Genomic DNA, 19837 nt, shown 5'->3' with positions numbered 1-19837 from the left:
CCGTGTACCAAAGAGGGCCCTGGGTCTATACCTCCCCTACCCGTAGAGGGGATCCCACCTTGCTGCCCCGCTCCATCAGCCCCGGGCGCCCCATCACCGGGCAGCGGCGGTGTCACCATCCCTCACCGCAACCCACGGGTGGCGTCACCGACACAACAACCCCCTGTAAATATCCCTTTCCGACGGTTGTGAGGACGGACGGCCGTGCGACCCAGGTCCGATCACCACTCGAGCCGCAGCAGCAAATCCGTATCCGAGCGGCCCCAATAGCGGCAGCGGCCCACAGCAACCCGAACATGGCATCATGAACAGGATTCCTACCCCATCTACAGACCTGGATGACGTGCGCCTTCTTTTGAACTGTAGACTGTAAATCGTTACAAAATTTTGAACTGCCGCCATCTTGCCCACCATATTTGGTGCCAAAAACAACAACATCGTCACCTTCTTCCCCGAAAAAGGCGCGAAGCTGAAGCCCCGTCCCCTAAGAATGTGGGCGGAACCCGGTGACTCCCACCACAGGAAGTTGCAAAGGACAGTGGGTCCCACGAGACTACTGTTGAAATCCAAGGGGGAAAGACAGGAAGAATGTCTGCGCCTGATGGTGATGGTGGAGCCGTGGCTCCCGCAGCAGTGCAGGATGACGGGAAAGCAGCAGGCCATTCTCCGGTCGCATGCATGGTGGAGCCTGCAGTCCCGGCGGTTACACAAGTTATGCAGATTAGTTTACCTTACGTGCCCGGCGCTGCCTGGCTGCCGCAGTATGATGGCCGACCCGATACCCTGCAGGTATTTAAGAAGATATGCACTGTCCTTGATATGTATGTAATGACTGGCAAGCAGCGTGCATCCGTGTTGCTCGGACAGCTGACAGGCGCTGCCGAGCAGGAGGTATAAACCTGAACTGATGAGGATCGGGCCTCGGTAGCCGCCATCTTTGACAAGTTGCAAGTAGCCTTTGAGACCCGCATTGAGGCGGAATTAAGGATGTAATTTTATAACTGCCGGCAGCGTCCACAGGACAGTATCAGAGATTACGCCCTGAGGCTACAAACCGCTTTGAGCACTCTGAGGCAGGTAGACTCTATCAATGAGCCGGAGAGTAAAAAAATGCTGGTGGAGCAGTTCCTGCAGGGGCTGGGGTCAGCGGAGGACCGTAACAGCTGCGGCTGTGGGCCCTGGAGCATCCGGACTTAAACTTTGCAGTCCTAAAGGACCGGGTCATCAAGGCTTTACAGACCCCGAAAGCTAGTGACTTTGCACCATCGTCCTGGCCAGCTGATACTTCTCACTTATTGGTGAAGCCTCCTCTATTAGCCCTGCCAGCACCTGCAGTGCCAGCAGCACCCCTTGCAACTCCCGGTGACCTGTCATACTAAGTTCAACAGCTGAGGAAAGACGTCGCCAGGATTCTCAAGGCCATGCAGCTCCAGCCAAAGACCAAGCCGGCAGAGAAGATCCAGCTTACTGACAGCCCCGAGGACGTCCCCTGGATTCAGAGAAGGAGTACCAACCGGTATGGACAACTCGTTTGTTACAAGTGCAACAAGACCAGCCATTACTCCCATCGGTGTCCTTTAAACGAGCAACCCCTGAGGCCAAGGGCCAATCCTCAGGAATAGATCAACCAGGCCCAGTTGATTGGCGTGAGCGGTATGTCGGTGGCTGCCCCATCATCTCCCTCACCGTAGACAGGATCCCAACGTTTGCAGTCCTGGACACTGGCTCGCATGTAACAACTATACCTTATGTACTGTATAAGCGTTACAGGACTGATGATGATCTCACCCCACCAGACTCTAGCCTTACTATTATTGCAGTCAATGGACGACTCCCAATGACCCAAGTTGGGTTTAAGGAGGTGACTCTTAAGGTGGGGCGAGTGGAGCTAGAGCATCAAAGACTTATAGTGGTGCAGAACGACCCTAGTGACCGTAACCAAAAATGGTCCTAGGAGCTAATGTTATTAAAAATTGTATGGGGGAAGTATTGCACTTATTGCAACAGCTGTCTGCCATGGCAGGAGTGGGCCGGCAGAGGGCTCTGCAATGTGAAATTCGGGCCCTCCTGCAGCGGCAACAGGTAAATCTATCTGGTGGAGAGATTGGTGGTGTGTGAGTGATAGATGTAGCACCCCTGGTAGTGCCTCCGTGAAGTGAGATGATGATTTGGTGTAGGGCAGCAGTAGGTACCCGTGGACAGGATTATCAGGCAATGGTGGAGCCGATGCCTTCAGAACACTGGCCCACAGTTTTGGCAGCCAGAGGAGTAATTGATGTCCAAAAGGGGAGCGTGCCCGTGAGAGTGATGAATTGCGGAAAAGAGGAGGTTAAGCTACCCAGATATGCCACCATTGCTAAGCTATTCACAGTAGATACACATGCCATCCAAGCCACTGCATCCCCAATCACTGCACCCCAACCAGCCAGTGAAAGTTCAAGTCAGTCAGAGGAGTGGTGTCGAGAACTACACATGGGCACTGATTCCACATCGTCACATCACAAGGAGGGGGTCTACAGGGTAGTGCAAGAGTACTAGCAAGTCTTCAGTAAACACCCGTTAGACTTTGGGAGGATCAAAAGGGTCCAACACTACATCCCCACAGGTGCATACCCACCCATCAAAGAGAGATATAGGCCGATACCGCCTGCACATTACCAGTGTGCCAAAGACATGTTGAGGAACATGAGGGAGGCGGGGGTTATCCGTGATAGTTGTAGCCCCTGGGCAGCTCCGTTGGTCCTGGTAAAGAAAAAGGACGCCACCATGAGGATGTGTGTGGATTACCGGAAGATTAATCAGATCACCCACAAGGATGCATACTCTCTTCCCCGTATTGAGGAATTGCTGGCTGCATTGAGAACTGCAAATTACTTTTCCACTCTTGATCTCACTAGTGGCTACTGGCAGGTGTCCGTTGCAGAGGAAGACCGGGAGAAGACCGCCTTCGCTACCCCGATGGGCCTCTGTGAGTTCAACAGCATGGCCTTTGGGTTGTGCAATGCACCAGGAACCTTCCAGAGATTGATGGAGTTCTGCTTGGGACATCGCAACTTTGAAACGGTCCTGCTATACTTGGATGACATCATTGTCTATTTGAAGACGTATGAAGAGCATTTGGAACATCTTGCAGAAGTCTTTGAAGCCCTCTCCAAGTACGGGATGAAGTTGAAACCGTCTAAGTGCCACCTGCTGAAGCCCAAGGTTCAATACTTCGGCCATGTGGTAAGCGCCGAAGGTGTAGCTCCGGATCCGGAGAAGATAACCGCCATCCAGAACTGGCCAACTCCCATGACCATCAAGGAGGTATGGCAATTCCTGGGCCTGATGGGCTATTACCGCCGCTTCGCCGCTTACACTAAGATGGCAGCCCCTATGCAAGACCTCCTGGTTGGACAAACCAAACATGGTAGAGTTCCCGGTCCTCCATTTGCCTGGGGCAAGGAGCAGGAAGATTCCTTCCAGCAGATGAACTCAGCCCTGACCAGAGAAGAGATCTTGGTGTACCCCAATTACGGCCTCCGGTTCCTACTATATACGGATGCCAGTAACGTGGGGTTGGGAGCTGTTCTGTCCCAGATGCAGAATGGCAAGGAGAAGGTAATAGCTTACGCGAGCAGGAAGCTCCGCCCAACAGAGAGGAACCCTGAAAATTACAGTTCCTTCAAGCTGTAGTTCCTGGCACTCGTCTGAGCGGTGACGGAAAGATTTAAGCACTACCTGGCTTCTGCAAAGTTCACTGCATATACGGACAACAACCCTTTGACCCATCTGGACACCGCAAAGCTTGGGGCCCTGGAACAGCGCTGGGTAGCCCAGTTGGTGAACTATGAGTTCACCATAAAGTACACAGCCGGTCGGAAGGATACCAACGCTGATGCGTTGTCCAGAATGCCACATCTGCCTGAAGGTGGGGTGGATGAAGATGATTTGTAAGAAATTGAACTGCCTGCATTTCATCAACCTGCTGGCTTGGGGAATACCAGACCCTACAGCAGTCAGCAGGAGGCAGCGTTCAACCCACTACCACATTATGGTTGGCAGGAAGCCCAAGATAGAGATCCTGCAGTCCGACTGATCAAGACGTTGATTTCCCAGGCTGATTCCAGGATGGAGCCTACGGCACCGGCAGAGGCACAGAGGCTGTGGAAAGAGAGGGGCTGGTTATACTTGCAGAGAGGCAAGCTGTGCAGAGGACTGATTAATCCCAAGACGCATGAGAGGATCTGCCAGATCGTAGTACCTAGGGCATACGTACCGGTGGTCCTGGAGGCTTATCATGATGGAGCTGGACACTTCTGCTGGAAGAAATTGGAGATGCTGCTACGAGAACGCTTCTACTGAACTGGAATGAGAGAATCCATCAAAGCATAGTGTTGGGATTGTGGTCCCTGTGTGCTAAGAAGAAAGGATGGTACCAGTCAGAGGGCCCCATTGCAGCCGATCGTTACCAACCAGCCATTGGAACTTGTCGCTCTGGACCACGTCAAGCTCACACCAAGTAGAAGCTCTCACAATAGTGGTCCACTACTCAAGATTTAGGGTCATGGTACCCGTGAAGGATCTAACAGCTTGCACTGCAGCGAGGGATTTCCAGGCGCATTTCTGCCGACCGCATGGCTACCCAGAGAAGGTACTTACAGATCAAGGTGAAAAGGGATTTTTTTCAGGGTGCCAGAAAAGATCAAGGCCCTGCCTTTGAAGTGGAGATCTTCAAGGAGTTCTGCAGTCTATACGGGTGCAGGAAGATCCGTACCACACCATACCATGCCCAAACCAATGGGATGTGTGAGAAGATGAACCACTTAGTACACTTACTCCCGTGTACCAAAGAGGGCCCCGGGACCACACCTCCCCTACCCGTGGAGGGGATCCCACCTTGCTGCCCCGCTCCATCAGCCCCGGGCGCCCCATCACCGGGCAGCGGCGGTTTCACCCTCCCTCACCACAACCCATGGGTGGCGTCAGCAACACAACAACCCCCTGTAAATATCTTTTTCAGACGGTTGTGAGGACGGACGGCCATGCGAGCCCGGGTCCGGTCACCACTCGAGCCGCAGCAGCAAACCCGGATCTGAGCGGCCCCAGTAGCGGCAGCAGCCCCCGCCCGCAACATTACTGCCAGTGTTCAGGCTTGCCACAGGCCCACTAACGCATATCTTGATTTGAAAAAAAAAAAAAAGAAATAAAAAAGCCCAAACAAATGGCACACAGAGTATGTGTTTTGTGAACCGTAGCTCCTTGGTGTTTTAAAGACATATGCGGGAAGTTGATGATATTCAACATTTTTTATGCTTGGGAAGGCAGATAGTAAAATATGGCGGAGATGGAAACTTATAGTTGTTTTGCTCTGCAATACCCTGAAAGTTATTAGACAAAAACACAGAGTATTCATCAGCTGTAGCATACCCTTTTCTCCCACTGCAGTGATCTCTTGCCCCATAGGTGGCAGTCCTTGTTCTTCAGCCATAGCCTTATCCTCCCTTTCCAAATCTTTTGTAGAAGTTAATACTGTATGTCATCTGGTATATCCATCTGCTCTTCTCTCAGTACTTTGGTGACCGACTTTGATAAATGGCTGGCTCCACTCAACCTGGAGTAGGTAAGGCCATGTGCGAGGGTTTAAATCTAGTGGCGAAACTATGGCTGGGCAACACAACGTCTGTGCGACATGATATATGTCCTGTATGGATCAACCTGGTTGTACAGGAATTTCTCGAACAAGAATATGTGCTAGATGCACTGCTGCAGAAGGCACGGTTAGTATGTGATCATTGGCACATTAAAATGCCAGCTCACAACCCTTTGTTGCATGGACCGTAACTCCTGGGTGTTTTAGAGCCCTATTGGGAGGGGGCAATTCCCTATGGATAGGGGACAGTTGATGATATTTAACAACTTTTTGTTTGGGTAGGCAGAGACTAAGAAGATGTTGTCTCCAAATGTTGTGGAGAGGTTACTGACAGTGTTTTGGCCTGCCACACTCTAATGCATAACTTGATTTAAAAAAATAAATAAAAAATACTGGCCAAAGCCTATGTGTTTGGTTGAACATTACCCCCCTCTTGCTTATTCGTGTGAGATGCACCTGTATAGTGCTGATTAGCCCGCCTGACCTGGATTTCTGGTGTCATCTATAGGTCACAGTTCAGACACTGTGCATCACACCTATCTATATGATGGGCTCCCAGTGCAAGCCTTATTAGTGTGCAAGTTTTTTTGCTAAGCAGCTGTCCCCCCTCCCCTCTAGGTTGAATGGGTTGAGTGGCTGTGACATCAGCATCTTGCACCTGGGCTGCAGCCGCCTTCAAGAGGAAGGTCTCTAGCACATTCTGTTTGTGCGTACATCATCTGGTCTGGCATCTTTGGTAGCTTTTTCTTTTTTGATGTGTTCAGCAATGAGTCCAGATATAAATTCCAATGAACATCTGTGAAGAGATTTTAAAATTTATTTTGGTAGAAGGCTCCCTTTAAATATCAGAGGCCTGGTGCAGATTGCAAAAGAAGAGTGGTGAAAAATTCCAGTTGAGTGGTGTAAGACGCTTGTTGATCATTCTAATGAATAATTGATTGCAGTTACAGTATTTATTCCAAATGGCGTGCAACCAAATATTTAGCTGAGGGGGTCAACACTCTCGTCCAGTCCATTTTTGGAGTTTTGTGTAAGATGAGGTCTAGTTTGCCTTCTTTTTTTCCTTTGTGTTTTTTTGTGTTGTTTCAATACACACAAAGGAAATAAACATGTGTATTACAATGCTTGTAATTGCAATAATTTTCAGGGAGAAATACTTCATTTTCTAGAATAATTTCAATGGTGCTAACACTTTCTGTCCATGACTGTATTATACAATATAAAATAAAGTAAACAAACTGACAGATTGGTAAAGCGGGGTAGAGGATTCTACTCTCATGAGCTTGCAATCTACAGAGTAATTTGGAAGGACACAGTAGGTCAGGGGATGGAATATCTCTGGTGTAGACTTTTTATTGATGATTTCCCCGGTTACCAGGGCTGGATTATTAGCTGTATAGCAGAGCGGAATGGATTTCATAAGACCCAGCATTTCATCCTCCCTCACTACATCTGGAGATCACATAATCACAGGTTGCAATGGATGTGTGAGAGATCTGGCTGTGTCTGACATCTGACTCCTTGCTCCAGCAGCTATAAAATCTCCTGAAAGCTACTTACCAGGGTCAGACTGGCCCAACGGGGTACCGGGGAATCCCCCGGTAGGCCCCGGGCCCTCAGTGGGCCCCTGTGCCTTATATAGTGTGGGGCTGTGAACAACGCCTTGGGGCCACCTGTTTCTCAGGGCCTGCAATACGTGCGGGCAGACTGGGCATGGCCCCCATGCTCTGAGGGTCCCCCAGCCTTTCAATCACAAACTGCAGTGATAGCACAAGTTCTGTACTATCGCTGCAGTTTCCGTGGTTGCAGAAGGACCTGTGATGACATCACAGTCATTTGTGCACTGCGGAAGTCCCAGGCCTGTACATATCCGATGTACAGGTCCTGGAGACGGCGCGGCTATTCAAATGTAGCGCATCTTTCAGACGCACATATATTTGAACAGTGCGGCCAGCGACTGGACTGAGGCAAAGAGCTCCTCAGCCCACACTGACACAGAGGCTGTCATCACACTGCCGCCGGGGCCGCAAAGAAGAAGAGGACGCGCATGGCTGCAGAGAATGGGAAAGCACTCAGCAGGAGCCGAAGAAAAAGAAATATATTCTCAACTGTCCTCCTCCATTCCCACGGTGTCTACTTGTTTCTTGCAGACTGCAAGACACATAGACCCCTCGGTAATCTCGTCCGCTGCACGAAGCCACCGCTGCAGGCTGCCTTCATGAATTTTCTGCAGTTAAATGCTTTATGGTGCCGCAAAGTATTTAACTGCAGTAAAGCGTTGACAGCAGCTGCGTCTCCATGCACGATCTTCAAGGGGTCGATATGCCCACGGTCAACAAGAAGCACCCCTCGCTGCTGTCAGGGCTTTACTGCAGTTGAATGCTTTGCGGAGCCATAAAGCATTTAACTGCAGTAAAGCCATGATGGCATCCTGCGGCAGTGCTTCCATACACTGGACGAGATCATGGAGGGGTCTATGAGCCTGTGGACTGATAAGGTAAGGAGACCGCAGGAACGGAGGACAGGTGAGAATAACTTTTGTGTGTGTGTTTATAAACAATGGTATAATAGGGGACAAGAAGGGGACTGGAATGAGGACAATACTAAAGGATGGGGGGCCTGTTGGTCCCCTGCACAAGGATGGGGTGCCCATTGCTACACTGCACAAGGATGTGGGGGGATTACATTTTATTGGGGTCTATTTTTATTTTTGAAATTTACCAGTAGCTGCTGCATTTCCCACCCTAGGCTTATACTCGAGCCAATAAGTTTTCAGTTTTTTGTGGTTAAATTAAGTGCCGGTTTATACTTGGGTCGGCTTATACTCGAGTACATATGGTAACTTGAGATGAGGGGGCCTTGGTGGGGGAAAAGCAGTATTACTTTAAGTGACATTATGGGGCAGTGGGGGACTTTATGGGGAAATGATCATTATGAGGCACTTAGGAAGGGAATTGTGAAAAGCAGCGTAGTATAATGAGGAGCGGGGGGAATTTATGCAGAGAGATATAGAAAGGACAAGTTTTGGGGGTACATTATGGAAAGGGGCTCTTTGTGGCCCTATTTTAGAGAGGAGCAGTATGTGGGGGGATATTTTGTGCAGGAAGCAATTAACAACCCCTTCTGATTCTACTTGTTCCCCCAGATATTATTAAATTAAAGGGGCCAGGATGAGGGACATACATTATTGGTTTATGGTGGCAAGTTGGGTATAAATACTGTAGGGGCAAATTAGGGACATTATTACTGATGAAATATAGGTTAATTTTGAGATACTGTCTTCTATAGGGAACAAAAGTCTGATGTAGTGTAGAAATTAAGGAAAAAGAGAGGAATGTGCTCTGGGAGTGATCAGCTGTAGGTGACTGTGTGTTACTTTCTGCAGAGTCGCATCAGGGCAGCAAATAGCGATAACGGTCAGCGCCGGATGAAGAGGAAAAGTGGAGATGAATAACCTCAGCTAGAGATGTCACTGGTAAGTCAGTGTAATATATGTGTATACACACACATACACTATATACAGAGCTCCTGTGTATAATGTCACTGGTGATCACTGTATTACCTATATACAGATCTCCTGTTTATAAAGTCATCGGTGATCACTGTATAACCTGTACACTGACACTACATGCAGAGCTCCTGTGTATAATGGCATTGATGGTAATATTAGTTTTATTAGTATTGTAGTTTTTATTCATGATCATTTATGCAAGAAGGAAAACAAAGGATAGTATTGGCTCCTTAAAATATAATAACAAGTTAGTTATAGAGGACAAACAAAAGACTGAGATATTAAACAGGCACTTCTCATCAGTGCTCACCAAGGAACAGACTGTTCCAGGGATAATTCAACAAGTAAAAAATAAAAAAATTACCACCCAATATAATTAATTTAACATAAGGAGACAAACATTGACAAATCCCCCGGGCCAGATGGCATTCATCCACGAATATTGAGAGCTCCGTAATCGACAGACCGCTGTATCTCATCTTTTTAGACTCACTTATAACAGGGTTGGTGCCTCAGGATTGGAGGATTGCTGATGTGGTACTGATATTTAAGAATGGTAAGAGGGTGGATCCAGTCAACTACCGTCCAGTAAGCCTGACATCAGTAGTATGCAAAGTTTTTCAGGGCATTTTAACGGATTACATGCAAAAATATATTGCAGAAAATAATATCATAACTGATAGACATTATGGATTCATGAAAGATAAGTCGTGTCTAACCAACCTGTAGGGGTTCTATGAGAAGGTAAGTGCAAATCTGGATATTGGTAATGGAGCTGATGTGGTTTATTTGGACTTTGCAAACGCATTTGATACTGTACCACATAATAGCCTTATACTAATGCAACTAGGTAAGGAATTGGCTAAAAGATAGGAAACAAAGAATGGTTATAAATGGTACATTCTCTAAATGGGCTATAGTCAGCAGTGGGGTGCCAGAGGAATCTGTGCTAGGGCCAATTCTTCTTAACCTCTTTATTAATGACCTTGTGGATGGGATTGATAGTATAGTATCAGTCTTTGCTTATGACACCAAACTTTGTAGGATATTAAAAACTGACCTTGATAGTACAATATTACACAAAGATCTGGATAAGATATTGGAATGGGCAGATACTTGGCAAATGAGATTTAATGTTGATAAATGTAAAGTAATGCACCTAGGACAGAGTAATCCTACAGCTGCGTATACATTAAATGGAAGTAAACTTGGGACTACAGAACACTTGAAGGACTTGGGTATTCTCATTACAAATAAGCTGAGCAGTAGTACTCAATGTCCGGCAGCAGCTGCTAAAGCAAACAAGCTTTTACGGTGTATGAAAAGAGAGATTAGATCCCGGAATCCCAATGTATTATTACCCCTCTATAAATCACTTGTAAGGCCACATCTAGAATATGGGATCCAGTTTTTGGGCCCCACATTTTAAAAAGGACATACAGAAGTTATAATAAGTTAGAAGGCGGCTAACTAGACTACTACAAGGAATGGAAGGCCTCCCATATGATGAGAGGTTGAAAAAGATATGTTTAGCTTAGAAAAAAGACGTTTTAGAGGAGCTCTCATTTATATGTATAAATACATGTGTGGTCAATATAAAGGACTGCACATGACTTATTTCTTCCAAAGACAGTACGAAAGGCCTTGGACCCTGAAGCGCACCGCTACATTTATTACCATCTGCACAGAGGAAGTGCCATTTACTTCTTGTTATTTCTTCCAAAGACAGTACTAAGGACTAGGGGGCATACACTGCGAATGGAAGAAAAGCGATTCCGGAAGCTAAATAGGAAAGGGTTCTTTACAGTTAGAGCAGTCAGACTGTGGAATGCCCTAGAGGTAGTAATGGCAGACACTATAATTGATTTTAAAAAAGGGCTGTATGATTTCCTCAGTACACACAACATTGTTGGTTATAAGTGACTTAGTAAAAAAATGTAGAATTGGTGGAGGATGGTCAAACTAGATGGACCTAGGTCTTTTTTCAACCTATGTAACTATGTAACTATTGTAGTATTCATCACTGTGTAGTAGTAATATGTAGTGTTATCATGGTTTGGTGGTATTTGTCTCTTGTATATAGTGTTATTTGATCATTATGTAGTCTGGTCATAATGTCGTCGTATTTCTCCCTAACATATGGTAATATTTGGTTACTATGTGGTCTAATTATGGTGTGGTGGTATTACTCTCTTGTATGTGGTTGTGTTTGATCACTATGTGTTGGTAATATGTTATCTGGTCACGTTGTGGCGGTATTTCTCTCTTGTATGGTTGTATTCGGTCACTACGTGGTGGTAAAATGTAATCTGGTCACGGTGTGGTGGTATTTCTCCCTTGTATGTGGTATTATTGGTCTAATGCCTGCTTTACACGCTTCAATAAATCTTTCAACCCGTCTTCGGGGTCAAGTTGTAAGTGACGCACATCCTGTATCGTTCGTGACGTATTTGCGTGTGACACCTACGTGCAATCAAGATTGAACGAAAATACGGTGATCGCATACACGTCGTTTATTCCTCATACATTGGACGTTTTGTTGTATGAACCTAGTGAATTGTAACGTGGGACATCCCTCATACGATTTTGGTGTCTGATGCTATGTGCGCAGGTGTGCGCTCTGCACCGCAGCTTAAAAAAGGTCCGCTTCAGAGCGCAGCTGAAAAGCTGCGTTCTGAAGCGCCTCACAATGTCTGTCATTCACTTATCTCTGTCAGTCGGTCACTATCTCTGTCCCTCTCTCTCTGTCTATGTCAGTCTATCCCTCTTACCCCCTCTCTCATACTCACCGATCTCCGATCCCCGGCCCGGCTCTGCACGGCATTCACACTGCTCCGGCGGCTTTTACTGTTTTGAAAAAGCCGGCCGCCCATTAAACAATCTCGTATTCCCTACTTTCCCCGCCCACCGGCGCCTATGATTGGTTACAGTGAGACACGCCCCCACGCTGAGTGACAGGCGTCACACTGCACCCAATCACAGCAGCTGGTGGGCGTGTCTATACTGTGCAGTGAAATAAATAATTAAATAATTCAAAAAAACGGCGTGCGGTCCCCCCCAATTTTAAAACCAGCCAGATAAAGCCATACGGCTGAAGGCTGGTATTCTCAGGATGGGGAGCTCCACATTATAGGGAGCCCCCCAGCCTAACAATATCAGCCAACAGCCGCCCAGAATTGCCGCATACATTATATGCGACAGTTCTGGGACTGTACCCGGCTCTTCCCGATTTGCCCTGGTGCGTTGGCAAATCGGGGTAATAAGGAGTTATTGGCAGCCCATAGCTGCCAATAAGTCCTAGATTAATCATGTCAGGCGTCTATGAGATACCTTCCATGATTAATCTGTAAATTACAGTAAATAAACACACACGCCCGAAAAAATCCTTTATTATAAATAAAAAACACAAACATATACCCTGGTTCACCACTTTAATAAGCCCGAAAAAGCCCTCCATGTCCGGCGTACTCCAGGATGGTCCAGCGCTGCTGCATGGAGGTGACCGGAGCTGCAGCAGACACAGCCGCTCCGGTCACCTCCACGCAGCTAATGAAGACAGCCGTGCGATCAGCTGAGCTGTCAGTGAGGTTACCCGCTGTCACTGGATCCAGCGGTGGATGCAGCGGTGGCCGCGGGTAACCTCAGTGACAGCTCAGCTGATTGCGCTACTCACCTCAGTTGCTGCGTGGAGGTGAGAGGAGCAGCGGTGAGTAGCGCGATCAGCTGAGCTGTCACTGAGGTTACCCGCGGCCACCGCTGCATCCACCGCTGGATCCAGTGACAGCGGGTAACCTCACTGACAGCTCAGCTGATCGCGCGGCTGTCTTCATTTGCTGTGTGGAGGTGACCGGAGAGGCGGTGTATTCTGCAGCTCCGGTCACCTCCATGCAGCAGCGCTGGAAGCGACGCTGCATCATCCTGGAGTACGAGGAGGGCTTTTTGGGGCTGATTAAAGTGGTTAACCAGGGTATATGTTTGTGTTTTTTATTTCTAATAAAGGATTTTTCGGGTGTGTGTGTTTATTTACTGTAATTTACAGATTAATCATGGAGGGTGTCTCAGACGCCTGACATGATTAATCTAGGACTTATTGGCAGCTATGGGCTGCCAATAACTCCTTATTACCCCGATTTGCCAACGCACCAGGGCAAATCGGGAAGAGCCGGGTACAGTCCCAGAACTGTCGCATATAATGTATGCAGCAATTCTGGGCGGATGTTGGCTGATATTGTTAGGCTGGGGGGCTCCCCATAACGTGGAGCTCCCCATCCTGAGAATACCAGCCTTCAGCCGTATGGCTTTATCTGGCTGGTTTTAAAATTGGGGGGGACCGCACGCCGTTTTTTTTAATTATTTAATTATTTATTTCACTGCACAGTATAGACACGCCCACCAGCTGCTGTGATTGGGTGCAGTGTGACACCTGTCACTCAGCGTGGGGGCGTGTCTCACTGTAACCAATCATAGGCGCCGGTGGGCGGGGAAAGCAGGGAATACGAGATTGTTTAATGGGCGGCCGGCTTTTTCAAAACAGTAAAAGCCGCCGGAGCAGTGTGAATGCCGTGCAGAGCCGGGGATCGGGGATCGGTGAGTATGAGAGAAGGCTGCGCAATTCACTTACTCAGGAGCTTAGCGGTCACCGGTGAGTCCTTTACAGGTGACCGCTAATCAGGACGCGACACAGACAGAGCCGCAGCATGACAATGAAGTCGGGTGAAGTTCACCCGAGTTCATTCTGACAGTGCGGCTCTGTCTGTGTCTGCTGTCATCTGCCATTCAGCTCTGCTACATGGCTGTCTGTGTCTGCTGTCAGCGGCCATGTAGCAGAGCTGAATGGCAGATGACATAGTAAAAACGCATCCCTACACATTACACACGCTTGGCAAGTCAATAAATAAAAAAAAAAAGGGTGCCCAATGCATACGTCACAGAACACATGATCTAAAGGATCGCACACAAAATTGATCAATTTAACATAGACTACTAACGCACGTGTGACAGCAAATGAACGACCTACGTGCAATCTCATTCAATCGCATATGCGACCTGGGCGTGTCACATCGCATAAGAGATCGCATACCTAATTGTAAGGTGTAAAAATGGCTTAAGTATAGTGGATTGTGTTGTGTATGGAGGTCATTTTTTCTCTCTGATATCAATATGGGGAAAATTCTTTATTTCCGATAGTTTAAAAATTTGAATCTTTAACCCCTCCCTGTCCTGTGACTACTGCACTGCAGCAAATATGCACTTACAGAGGTTCTCCAGTGAAAACAAGTAATCACCTGTAAGGCCATGTGGACACGTTGAGTAGTTGGTGAGTTTTTTACCTCAGTATTTGAAACCAAAACCTGGAGTGGTAAAATCAGAAGAATAATAGAAACACGGGCACCACTGCTGCATTTTTCACCCACTGATGATTTTAGCTACAAATACTGATGTAATATACTGACCAAATACTGAACGTGTGAACATGGCCTAAAGCTGGGTTTACACACTGCAACATCGCAAAGGACATCGCTGTAACGTCACCGGTTTGGTGACGCAATAGCGACCTCCCTAAGTCTCTGCTAAGTCTCTGGTGAGCGTTCAAACAGGCAAACCTGGCCAACAACTCAACAGCGATCCGAACCTGCAGAGCGACCTAGCTGGTTGTTGGGGACGTTGATAAGCAGCCTTTTGAAAGGGAAGTTGCTAACAAAGTCGCTGCAAAGTCTTCACACACTGAAACTTCATGCTGCACAGCGGGAAACAAAGGACCTAGGAATGGTCCTGAACGATTTGTAACGATTACAACTTCACAGCAGGGGCCAGGTCGCTGATAGGTTTCACACACTGCAACATCGCAAACAACATCGCTATTGCGTCACAAAACCGGTGACGTTACAGCGATGTCGTTTGAGATGTTGCTGTGTGTAAACCCAGCTTAAGGATAAGTGATAATTTATTCATCAGTGGGGTCTGATTACTGGGACCTGCACTGATCGGCAAAATGTGCAACTTTTATACCCATTACACTGGAGCTCCTATCTGACTTGACCACTGACCCATTAATTCCCTCAGTGGCTGCGAGTGCTGCACTTCTTTTTATCTGACCACCCCAAGAGGATGAATGGAGCTGCAATCACACATCCCACCTGCCTCCACATTGTATGATGGGGATAAAAGTGTCCTGTCAGGGATAAAAGTTCCTCATTCTTCCGATCGGTGCGGTTTCCACTGGTCTGGTACCACCAATCAATAAATTATCACCAAACTAACCTGTGGATCGGTGATAACTTGTCACCAAAGACCCCCTTACTGCAAACTACTGTAATTGTACATCAGTTATGGTGAACAGTTGATGTGCAGGAGCCACCTGTGTTTTACAGTCAGTGCTTCACTATAAGGGTACTTTCACACTTGCGTTTATTTCCTTCCGTTACAATCCGCCCTTTTGGAAAACAGCGGAATCCGTTAACGGATTCCGCTGTTTCCCATAGACTTGTATGGGTGACGGATTGTACCAAAAGGACCTGCGTTGCTTCCGCTGGGCGACGCTCCGTTGCTTCCGCCCAGCGGGAGCAACGCAGCATGTAACGTTATTTTGAGCAGCGGAATCCTCTGGATTTCACTGCGCATGCGCTTTTTTTTTTTTTAAATCAAACTTTATTTTGGCTCTCGGTGGCCGAACGTTCAGCTGAGCGCCCGGCCGTCGGCAAGCGACAGCGCTCAGGTGAGCGACCGGCCGCCAGTATGCCCGGCCGCCGGCAAGTCACAGTGCTCAGCTGAGCGCCCGCCCGCCGGCATGCCCGGGCGCCGGCAAGTGACAGCGCTCAGCTGAGCGCCCGCCCGCCGGCATGCCCGGGCGCCGGCAAGTGACAGCGCTCAGCTGATCACCCGGCGGTCGGCTGCAGGGAGTGATCAGCTGATCACCCGGCGGCCGGCAAGTGACAGCGCTCAGCTGATCAACGGCGGTCGGCTGCAGGGAGCGATCAGCTGATCACCCGGCGGCCGGCTACTGGGAGCGATCAGCTGATCACCCGGCGGCCGGCTACTGGGAGCGATCAGCTGATCGTTCACAATAGTCTGCCGCTGGTAAAACTGTATAAAAAAAAAAAAAATCAAAACGAATTGCGTTGTTTTGCAGCATCCGTTGCATCCGTTGTGCCACTATATGCAACACATCCGTTGCATCCGTTACACAACGCAATGCAACGGATACCGTTCAACGCAAGTGTGAAACTAGCCTAACCGGGATAGCGGCTAATAGGTATTTGCATAAAGCTGTAGGGTGGGCCCCTAGAGTCAATTCCCCTGGTGGGCCCCAGACACCCCAGTCCGACCCTGCTACTAACTCTGCATTTACAATTCAGAATGTCAGTGCAGAGTAAAGTGTGGACTGTCCTGATGTATAGTCTACGGTGTTCCAGAAGTAGGTAACTATTTCATGTAATGATTAACCTTTAGGGTGAGTGCATTTAAATGTTGAATGGGAGCTCACGTGTCTACAATGTGATAAGGATCCTAGTCCAGGATTGAAAACATGTTTTTCTTATAGCCTTTTTGTATTCTTTTTTTAAAATAAACTACTCCATAATCTTAGTAAAGATCTCTTTAGCAATTAGACAGCACTAAACAATATGCCTTATTTTACATTGCTTACCTTAACCACTGGAACTTTCATTGAAGTAGTAGTATGTACCTTAGTATGTCACCCCTTAAAAACAGATGCTGACTGAAAGGCAGATTGACTGGATTAAATGTCCCATGCATGATAAGACAATATATATCAGGTGTTACTGTGTGTGCTCCTTATTCAATAGTTCCCCTACACTGACGTACTCATTTCCCAACATTTCCGGCTGTGTAGGGGCAGACAATTAATATTCGGCATAATAAATTGACAGGAGAACTCTAGGCTTGTCCAAAATGCTGACTGAAAGGCAGATTGACTGGATTAAATGTCCCATGCATAATAAGACAATATATATCAGGTGTTACTGTGTGTGCTCCTTATTCAATAGTTCACCTACACTGACATACTCATTTCCCAACATTTCCGGCTGCGTAGGGACAGACAATTAATATTGGGCATAATAAATTGACAGGACAACTCTCGGCATGTCCAAAATCTTTGTCCTTTCCTGCTTATACTGTGTCCACTTGGAGGGAAGGTAGGTGGTCTACTTATAAGTAGGATAACGTCACATGTTTGTATATGCTTAGAGCCACCATCCAGCTCACTTTTCGATGCCTATTAAAGGGGTTATCCGGCTTATTTTGACTTTTTTTTTTATTACACTATTGGGCTACATTGGGGCAGGTAAGTAGATAGTGAGCACTTACCTGCCCTGCTGTCAGCCCCTCTCCCCCGGCTCAGATTGGTCATGTGACTGCTCCTGCTGTGATTTTGCTGCTTCCGGTCATTTCATGTCAACATGGGCAGGACCATGTTGACATGCAAATCTGGAAACAGCATGTTGCCGCCCTGCTGGGAGGGTACAGTGCGTGGAGTCCCCGCCCCCTTCCCTGCACCCTCCCACACATTCCCCTGCACCCCGTACTCTCCCCAAAACCTCCCCCTTCACTGCTGTGGGAACCGTGAGCTGAGGGGAGGGGCCTGGCGGCGGCTGCCTACGATGTCACCGCCAGTGCCGGGCCCCTGCTCAGGATTGCACATTCAAATATACTGGCATCACAGATCACAGATGCCGATATATTTGAAAGCACTGATGAGAGGGAGCGCAGCTTCTCATCACTGTCCCGCTGTCTGTGTCTGACAGTTCAGGACAGCGGTGACGTCACTACTGTGCTGATATGCCCAGACCAGACAGCGTGCGAACATGCAGGAGCGGCGTGGACCGAGGAGGGGTAAGTATGTATTCCCTACATGTGTTCCTTATGGGGGTAGGGGGGTCGGTACAGAGCGCCGTGTGTGTGTGCAGTGCAGAGCCCTATGTGTGTGGTGTGCAGAGCCCTGTGTGTGTGTGGTGTGCAGAGCCCTATGTGTGTGTGGTGTGCAGAGCCCTATGTGTGTGTGCGGTGCAGAGCCATATGTGTGTGTGCACGGTGCAGAGCCATATGTGTGTGTGCGGTGCAGAGCCATATGTGTGTGTGCACGGTGCAGAGCCATATGTGTGTGTAGTGTGCAGAGCCATATGTGTGTGTGCGGTGCAGAGCCATATGTGTGTGTGCGGTGCAGAGCCCGATGTGGTGTGGGGAGCAGAGCCCGATGTGGGGCTGTTATTTGCCATGCTGTAGTGATAACAGGTCAGGTGCTGGGGCAGAATACTGACAGGGAATGTGTGTGCAGGGGGCGGGCAGGGGGCGAGGCTGGACAGTGAGGGCGGGCGGTGCCAGCTCTGACTGGGAGGTTTAGCACAGGAAGTTATCATGTTTACTGGATCTGAATGTAAACAAAGAGCTGCAGAAAATAAAAGGGTGAATTCAAGAGGAATAAAAGTTAGAAAACAAAAAATAACAATGTAGGGGTGTTTTATATGACAATACAGCACAGATTAGCTTAACAAAAATTTTGAGTTTATGTCGGACAACCCCTTTAACAACTAATGCATGTTTTCATGAATACAAGTATACAGGCCAGAGGAAACTAGAACAGAGAATTTATGCATAACGGTCAGACTGAGTACTGCCACCAGGGCAGCTTAGAGCTAGATGTTTTAGTTATATCAACTTGAGAAAACGTTACAGTTGCTGGTGTGCATAAGAAGCCATCTTACTAACTTTTATATTCACCTGCATAGTGGACAAACAAGAAGGTACTGGCAATGACCAACCAACCAATATGTGCTGCTATAAATTCATGTCAGATGCAGCAGGGAAGGATGGAGACTGCATGCACAGTCGCTGGATAGAATGCTGCTAGGGGACATGCCTAATGAATATTGAAACAAAAAACTAATAGCCTGCCAGTAGGTCTTGGTAATAATTGATCCAGATAGAGGAGTTTTGAAATATGAGTCATATTGATGAAAATGCAATGTGCAGAATTTCATAAAACTACAATATCACTAGCCATCTTTATTTATTTTGTGTTAGGAGTTTGTTGGAACGTATTAATACATTTGATAGTAGCTTCTGCACAATGGATGTAGAAGCACATTTCAAATGTGAAATATGATAGACTACTAAAATACTTTGAAAGATCGTCAAAGTGCTAATTACATGCACAATATTTTCAATTTTAAAATAAAACAGGTAAATGCTACTCACATAATACATATATATCCCATTGCATACCTTAATGTGGAGAGGTTTGATGCTATCTTCCTAACTTGAAAAGGTCTCCTTGACCAAAATGTAACAGTAGCGATAGCCCACTGTGAATAAACCTATTGTCGTTTTCTTCCTTTTCTAGATTTTATTTTGGATGGACTCAAACATTATTACTGTGAAGCTGTAGTAACTGCCACTGTTAATTCATGACAGTTAGAACAAAATAGAGCTAGAGATGAATCTGCATGTGTGTCATTTATAAAGCACTTTCCAGAATGTGCTTCTAAATTTAGTAGACACCCTCCTCATACTTGAACTTGTTATTAACATCATTGAACTAGTCTGAACCAGCACCTTTCTAGCATACATGTTATCCACTGTTTTCTGTTTTCAGTAATTCTATTTATAATTCCTGTTTCCATATGAATATTGTGGGACTGTTCACAAAAACATAAGCATAGCATTTAAACTATCCA

At 47.3% G+C, this 19837-nt stretch overlaps 1 protein-coding gene across 1 annotated transcript in view; it reads right to left on the bottom strand.

Annotated features, from left to right (window-relative positions):
- Nucleotides 1–19620, bottom strand: part of LOC142256048 (serine/threonine-protein kinase SBK1-like) — a 551532-nt gene extending 531912 nt beyond the window's left edge. The window contains exon 1 of the mRNA XM_075327550.1: nucleotides 19386–19620. The gene's annotated coding sequence lies outside the window, so the exon portion shown is untranslated. The remainder of the gene's footprint in view (nucleotides 1–19385) is intronic.
- Nucleotides 19621–19837: the final 217 nt, after the last annotated feature.

The sequence above is a fragment of the Anomaloglossus baeobatrachus genome, chromosome 11 (genome assembly GCF_048569485.1).
Source record: "Anomaloglossus baeobatrachus isolate aAnoBae1 chromosome 11, aAnoBae1.hap1, whole genome shotgun sequence".
Lineage (NCBI taxonomy): Eukaryota > Metazoa > Chordata > Amphibia > Anura > Aromobatidae > Anomaloglossus > Anomaloglossus baeobatrachus.
This window is presented reverse-complemented; position numbering and strand designations above follow the sequence as displayed.